The following is an 8,845-nucleotide window of genomic DNA, read 5'->3' as shown; positions in this document are numbered from 1 at the left end:
CTCTCCCCTGCCTTCTGGAAGGTCCTGGAACATAGGGAGTGTAGCAAGGCAAATAGGCAGCATGATAATTTATTTCAGCAAAACCCTGGGTAGGTGGGTCCAGAAGGTGACTACGGAGCACATAAACAGTGTTAGCTTTAGAGCACCCAGATCTTCTTGTTAAAGGAATTCCAGTCGTCTGGGTAAGGAGTGGCTAGCCCCCTCCCCAAGCCATTCTACTGATTCAAGTTGCTGTTCATCAAGGTTATGACTGTGGCAGAGCACGGGGGGGGGGGGGGGGGGGTTTAACATCTGAAAGTTTTGATAATCATCCCTGCAAACTTCACCAAAGGATCCAGTGTACACAGCCTCTCTAGAAAACACCTGGAGGAAGCTGAGTGGGCACACGAGTACTGCTCTACTACAAGATGCTGGTGACTGTGTACTACTGGGATAGCTGGGCAAAGTAGTTCCTCTAATATCGGGTTCATACCTCTGGCCTTCCCTAGTTTCTCAAGGGAGGACTGGACGCTGAGCTTAGAAGAAAATCTGTTCCTGTTACTTTTAGTAGTTCTTGAGTATCCCATATTACCCTGCACCCCCTCCAAGTTATTTCATGATAAAATTAAAAACAGACATCCCCTAGACCAATGTTTCTCAAACTTTTTTCAGTCAAGGCACCCTTCATAATTTTAAAGGATGCCTTGGGACTGTCTATAATTTTAAAAGGGCACCCCATTCTAAATTATGAAAAACTATTCTAATAGTTTTATATAACACAGCAACATCCACACATGTAGGACACCCAACACTAGAGGTGAATTATTCTTCCACAGCAAACACACTTTTGCACACTGCTACGGACTAGTATTCCAGTGTTTCTCTTCTCCCGCAGTTGTTCTCTATCACTGAGATAATGTGACCCCAGCGCTGATGGAGAGAGGCAGAGAAAGGTCAAACAAGAATACTGTGCAGGCAGCTGACCTCCTCCTTATCAATTGGTGATGTCATTAGTTCTCAGGACGCCAGCGGCTAGACGGTCATAATGGTGCACAATGAAAACCTGTGGCTTTGTGTAACTAAAAGGCAGGCTTGTTCCACTCGCTGGCTTGTATACAAGTTTTGGACAATTTTTAGACATTTTGCCAAGACACTCCTGAAGGAACCGCAAGGCACCCTGGTTGAGAAAGGCTGCCCTAGACTGCTGTTTGCATCAGTGTGCCTCTGCACTAGCGAGGAAAATCTCTGGTCATCATCATTATTTGTGCTGTTGCTATAAGGAAGAGTGTAGTGACTGTGTCTCTGTTCACCATCAACCAGTGGCCCTTTCGGGGGTCTGATACATACAGTATAGAATCTTATACAGACTATGCTGTGCAGCCACATGCTACCCTGAATCACATATCATACATTGCAGTGAACAGTCCATGTTTTTGCATATTTTATTATTCTGCAGTGTACACACATTTTTGCCATTTTTACCGTTTTGCACTATTGCTTATAAATTTGTATCTATTTAATGAACTGCAAATTACATTCACTCTGTCTGATCATTCAGCCTATTACCCATTCTAATAAACCATATACAAAGCACATCAGACTCTCCCAATAAAAGACGTGGGAGTAAAGAGTAAATAGCAACTAACAATGATAGATGTTTTTGGCCAAGACCGTAGACACTAAAAAAAAAAGTGTCTGGCCATGCTCCCCTGCTACCACTATTGTATTACAGGTATTTATATTGAACGGACAACTTACACAGAATTTTACATACATGTGGAATACACATATTGTCAGAGCCTGGATCTGAACCCAGGATGTCTGGCCATAGGTCTAGCTGAGTCACCTGAGATGCTGGACAGTGCCTTGCCTCATTACTTGGATAAATTTACTTTCTGTCTTGTTTCTGGTGAACTTTGAACTTCTTGCTCCTCTCATAAACTTCCTATTTAAGCTATGCCTTTGCACTTCCTGTTTGCCAGATTATTGTGCTCTCTCCGACCAACATCTTATTCTTGTCAGTCCTGCTGTTGTCTGTATCTTCGCTACCATTTGTTACTAACCTTTGGCTTTTTCCTCAACTCTTATGCTTGATCCCAACCTGCAGCTACTTGTTACCAACCTTGGGCTTGTTTTCTTATTATGCTTTTGTTTGATCCCTACCTGCTATATTTGCTACTGGATCAAGCCTGCTCACCACCTGGTGGGGCAAGCCTGAGAACCGCAACCTGCTACTAACATACAACAAAAACCCATCTCCACCATCAGGAGCTCTGCAACTATCGGTTAGTCCTTAGCCCCCCACACTCCAGGTGAGCCTCCATCATCCACCAGGTTGACTTGCTTGTATACCAATCCTGCTGGTCTCTCTACTGTTACAACTATTGGTCTCTGAGCCTGACCTCTGATCGTGACATATATTGAGCCTTGGAGAGCCATTATGTAATCTGTAATAAGTTGAAATATGTAAAGTGGGTCTTGAGTTGGTGCTTTGAGGTACTGCTAAACCCAATAGTTAGATATAATGGCCACTTACAACTAATATGTGACAACAGCCATGTGCAAATTTTCTTTTATTTACAATAAACTATTTTTGATATAAAGAATTGCCTTTTTGTTTTATGCAGCACCTAGAGAAAAAAAAAGGTCCATACTGTAATTCTGTGTTACTATTTTAACATACTGGTTGCCTGGATGTCATGCTCTTTTACATCACCTCTTCCAGTGGCATTGCTATAGAAATACACACTGCACCTGGATGACACCAGCCAGAGGGGTGACACTAGTGGCATATCATTCATATGTGCCATTAGTGTGGGGCTCTGTCCCACACACTGCACTCATGGAGGTGTCTGACAAATCTGAGCCACTGCAGCTGTGCTTATGACTGCCTGCTGCAGACTGCTAAAGTGGCTTGGGATCATAACCTCCAAGCCAAAGTTGCTCCGGGTCACAATTTCCCAGCTAGGCAGCACTGGGAACACAGCCACTTCATCTCTCCAACCAATCACAGCCTTCTCAGGACAGAACAGCAGCATTGACTAATAGGAGTAAGAGATCAGGAAAAATGTCCACTAATTTATGCAAAGGGTGGTTAGGAGGCAGAGCCTGCCTTCCTCATAGCCATTACAATCATAATTTAGCCCTAGAGAGAACTCTAGGAGAAGAGTATACAGTTGTGCTCAAAAGTTTTACATACCCTAGCAGAAATTGTGAAATTCTGGTGTTGATATTGCCAATATAACTAATCATCATCCTTCAATAAAAGAGCATTTTTGGCATGAGCATATGCAGACATTTATTGTCAAAGAGTTTTGGCTTTTTTTTTTAAAAACAGAAATCACCCAAATGGCCATGATTAAAAGTTTACATACTTTGGAATGTTTGGCCTTGGTACAGTCACAAAGTGACAGGTTAAAATGCTGGTTAAAGGTTAATGTTCCACATCTGGCTTTTTAACCCCTTGACGCCGCCGTAACACAAATATGCGGCCTCACGGACCTGGGCTTTTTCCGTGGGGCCGCATATTTGCGTACCTGTCTTTGTGCTGGGAGCGCGCCGCTCGGCCCACTCCCAGCACCGAGACCCCCAGGTCCCGTTCTAACGATCGGGACCCAGGACTCCAGAATCCGGGTCACGTGATCACTGTGATAGCCTCTGATTGGCTATCACAGTGATCAGTCACTGTGCAGCCCAGCCCCCTTGTTTTCTCTATGAATGGAGAAGAGAGATACATTGTCTCTCGCAAACTCCTGACAGAGAAAAAAAAAAAGTTTGTAAAAAAAAAAAACACATAAATATATAAATATTAAAAAATAAAAAAATAAAGAAAAATACCTAGATCAAAGTTTGATCTAGTTCAGTACCAGGGTTAGTGTTTGAGTCAGGGTCAAAGGTCAGGCTTAAAAAAAATTAGTGTCAGTTAGTGTTAATGTCAGTGCCAGTGTGTTTTGTGTAAAAAAAAAAAAAAACACACCACACAAAAACAAAATGCGCACTATTGTTTCTGGGCTGTACTACGGGTACAAACAACAAATAACATACACATATATGGTATCGCTGCGATCGTCAAGAACTGAAGAATTTATTTTGGGTTGTTCTTTGGTGGTAGGTTATGGTCATAACAAGAAACAGTTAAAAAAAACTATTTTTTTTTTAACTATTTTGGCCTAGTTTTCCTTTAAGAATAATAAAAAAAAATATAATTAGGAGCTATTCATTACCATTTACCACCAAATGAAAGCCCAATTTGTCATGAAAAAAAAACAAGGTATAATTCACCTGGATGTACAAAGTAGTTGTGATGATATGTACGGTTTTACTAACACATGTAAAACATTGCAGAATTGAGCTTAGGCATTTAGATTTGTTTTACCCTTAGGCATGAAGGGGTTAAATTGATCTTTATGTCCTTTTTCCATCTTTATAAAGTTCCATTACCTTGTTACGCAGTTCTTTTCTGATCCCCATGGCTCAATATCTAGCCCCGTTATTACTTCCACATAAGAGCTAACAAACTCCTTGACTATTTATACACTGACACTAATTGCAATTTAAAAAGCCACAGATGTGGGACATTACCCTCTAATTGGCATTTTAACCCATGTGTGTCACCTTGTGTGTCTGTGCCAGGGCATGTAAACTTTTGATCATGGCCATTTGGGTGATTTCTTGTTATGATTTAAAAAAGAGCCAAAAAACAACTAGATAATAGCTTCATATAATCATCCTTCAATAAAAGCTTTTTTAGCATGATCAGTCATATTTTCAATATAAACACCAAAATGTCACAAATTCTGCCAGGGTATGTAAACTTTTGATCACAACTGTATGTATAGAACAGCCAGCATATAAAATGTAAATATACAATAGGGGGAGTGCTACACATGTATATATTTTAGAGATACCAAGCATACAGAATATACTGTGCACCCCCCCCATGCAAGGTGCCTTGCTGTGCCTCCTAACATATGCACAACTGTCCCCAATGTTCCCTGCTGTAACATGCCCTACTGTTCCCCCCCATGCAATGTGCCCTGTAAAAGTACCCTGCTGTGTCCCTTGACATAATGTGCCATGCCCCTGATGTAACCATGCCCCTTTAAGCCCCTCCCACCATTTAACACAACTTGGTCACACCCACTGTTTGCAGCAGCATATATAATGCACTACTGCTCTGCAAGTTGCATGAAGTAGCCAAAGATACCTCACATCTTAGCAATCCTAGTGATGCCCCTGGCACAACAAAAACATACCTGCTTCTTATAGCACACCAACCATACCAAATTAAAATATCAAGTAAAGGGGCCCCAACTTGTAATCTTGCACACAGGCCCACTGATTCCACAGAAAGCCCATGGGTGATTCCTTCTAGCCTGCCATGGTGCTACTTGATGGAGAGAGCCCCACCCATGTGCTAGCCGACTCAGTAGCCAACTGCCTGTCCCACTGTCACTTTGCAGCAGGACAGAGCACTGTGGCAGGCTAGGAGGGAGTGGGGGTGACATATTTTACCACACCAGGTGACACCACTGACCTCAACAAAATTCTACCAGCTAGGTTCTGCACATGCATTCAAAAATCTCAATTCCTACAGATAGTATGACCGCTATCCACTGAACTAAAAGCATTTATCAAGGGTTACATCAGGACAACTGTTTTATCAGAACCATATTGAAAGCAATGTGTGGCAATTGAGGTATCTGCTGTCAGGACTTTAGTTACAAGCTACAATATTAGGGTGATAAAATGTAATCTATGTTTCTCTCCTTTTACTATTGCTGATAAAGAACTGGATGTTTCCCCTGTGAAAAACAAGACTAATGTTGCAAGAGTTTTTCATGGTCAAGCAATTACACAGCTCTTGATGGTAGCTTTAAACTAGTCCTTGTCTTGTAAGATTGATTCAATGGCTATCTATACCACAGAGTGTAGATGTAAAAAGAAATTAAGTCTCAGCAAGGGCATATGTCTTATTTTAGTTACAACAGCATGGGGCAGATGACCAATTTTCTAGTGTTCATGTAAAAAAAAACAAAAAAAAAAAAACTACAAACTTGCTGTTCATAAGAGCCCCTGAACATCAGAAGAGGGGCTGTAAAAACCTGCTTGTACCCAGCTCTGGAATAATCTGCCCTTTGCCCAGCCTCAGGCTTGGGCAGGCTGTCTGGTGGCATAGCACTTTGTGCCTTTTCCGAACATTTTAAAGAGACTGTAAAGAGGGGGAGCAGGAGCACCAGGAGGAGGATCAAAGGTCTAATCCCACCCTCAGTGCCTGCATGGAATCCAGGCAATTACTGCTAGAGGAGGAGGTCTGTGTGACAGCTCCAGGCCATAGTCTGGGGTGTCACTGAAGTGGGAAGTGAATACACTAAGGCAAGTGTGTACTCTGGTCAGAGTTCCTACTTGCACTGTAAGGGGGAACCATGTAGATTCTGATGCAAGTTTGGGGGGGATGGGCTCTGGTGACCAGAGACCCCCTTTCCTTACAGCAAGGTCTGAAAAGTTTCCACTTGCACTGTAAAGAACTCTGGGGACTCATGTGTAATGGGTCCCTGGTGATCAGAGACCCCCATACATCAGTGTTTCCCTTTACACCAGAGGCCAAGTGTTCCCCCTTGCACTGTAAAGGGAAACCTGCAGACCCTCAGCAACAGACAATGCTGTACCTCTACTAAAGCAGAGGCCAGGCTTAGGTGGATTCAGGTATGAGGGACTTTTGCAGAGACATTGAAAACTAAGTGCAAGTCCTTGGTGCTGCAACACATTTTTTTTTTTTTTAGGTTTTATACCACACTATCACAGCTAGATGCTGAAGATAAATCATACCACATCTGCTACCCTTTTTATGCACAACTAGCTATGAAATTTGTTTAGGTCTCAAAATAGTCCAGAAAAAAAAAAAAAAAAAAAGTACAGAGCTGTAAGAAACCTATGCAACATTCCTAAATACTAGACCTACAATAGAGGGTAGAGCGAGTTTTTTTAGCCTGGTTCACACAGATTGCTGATGCAGTCCAGAAAGCAAGGAATCACATGACAAATGAAAGAGCATGTGTTTGTATGGAGGCTGTTCACATGTAGGGGTTGAATATGGAAACACTACATGATTTGCAGGTGTCAGTGACATGTTTTGTGATGAAAGCAGATGTAACAGACTTGCTTCTGCTGTGTGATAAGACACCTAGCTACCAGGTGGGAAGCCTTACTTTCATCACTGTGTGCACTTAGTAATTTTAAGTCATATCAGAGGTTACTGAGCTTCAAAGAGGGCAAATTGCTGGTGCCTCTGAAGTTGCCAGTTTGTGGTGTTGCAAGGTACAGTATCAAATTATGATGGCATATGCAGTTTCTGGGAAAATATCTGTTAAGCATAAGTGCAGTTGACATGGTCAACTGACCAAGACAAAAAAAAAAAAATGCAGGATTTTGACCTGAAACAAAACAGATGCAAAAGTGACTGCAGAGCTTAGTCTTCTAAAGCCCATGTCCACAAAACCTGCAGAAGGAACTAAGCAAAATATTCACAGGCAAGCTGGAATTGTCAATCCAGGCTCTAATTAAGACTTGCAGTGCTATAAGACAGGCTAGAGCTTAAGTACGTTGTGGTACTGTGGGAGGAAACTGACGCAAGTTTGGGAATAAGGCTAATAACTCATGGGTGAAGCTCAAATCCAGAGCCTAAAACAGCCATTTAGATACAAGCTGCCAATAGTTTGTTACACCAAATAAATTTGTTTTTCAAGTGGACTCTGTACCACATTTTTACTGTTTGAAACTGTAAAAAACAGCGATATTGGTATAAGTACAAAATATTTGATTGTGGCCAGTGAGTGGAAAATGTCCTGGTGCCAGTAAAAAAAAAAAAAAAAAACTGACCATACTTTTGGCATTAGTGGGAGGAGCAGTGCCCCATCTCTGGTGTCAGTTGAAGTTCTTATTCTACAGTATTTATAAAGTGCCAATGGTTTGCTCAGCGCTGTACATTACAAAGGGGGACAGAACATGTGACAGAATAATACCAATACAATGCAAAACATGAGGGGGATCGAGGGCCCTGCTCTTTCGAGCTTATAATCTAGGAGGGAGGGGATGGTGGCACAGGAGGAGATAGCTGTGGGGAATGGAGTGGTAGGAAGAGTGGAGGAGGTCACCAAGTTAGCAGGGGGTGGGGTAGGCTTCCCTGAAGAGATGGGTTTTCAGGGTGCACCTAAAGGAGAGTAGGTGATAATCTGATGGGTTGGGGCAGGGAGTTCCAGAGGATGGGTGACACCCTGTAAGAGTCCTGGAGGTGGGCATGGGAGGAGGAGACCAGGGAACTAGAGAGAAGAAGGTCTTGTGAGGAGTGGAGTGTGCGTGCTGGGCGGTACTTAGATATTAGGCCAGTGATGTAGTACGGGGCAGTATGGTGGACCGCTTTGTACGCCAGTGTTAGGATTTTGAATTTGATCTGTTGCACAATCGGAAGCCAGTGGAGGGATTGGCAGAGGGGGGGTGGCGGAGATGGAGCGGTTGGAAAGGTGAATGAGTCTGGCAGCCGTATTCAGGATCGACTGAAGCGGGGATAGCCAGTGGCAAGGCAGGCCAGTGAGGAGGGAGTTGCAGTAGTCGAGTCGTGATATGATGGAGTGGATGAGCTGTTTAGTGGTTTCTGGGGTTAGGAACATGTGTATTTTGGCGATGTTGCGGAGGTGGAGTCTGCACGAGTTTGTTAAAGATTGGACTTGGGGCTGGAAGGATAGGTTGGAGTCCAGAATGACACCAAGTACTCTGGCCTGCGGGGTGGGTTTGATGGTGGCGTTGTTGGATGTGACGAGAAGTCAATAGTGGAGAGGAATAGTGCCTCATTGATGGTGTCAGTGAATAG

This window comes from Staurois parvus, unplaced genomic scaffold (genome assembly GCF_062004578.1).
Source record: "Staurois parvus isolate SC_StPar_1 unplaced genomic scaffold, SC_StPar_1.0 ptg000672l, whole genome shotgun sequence".
Classification (NCBI taxonomy): Eukaryota; Metazoa; Chordata; class Amphibia; order Anura; family Ranidae; genus Staurois; species Staurois parvus.
Note: the sequence above shows the minus strand (reverse complement) of the source record.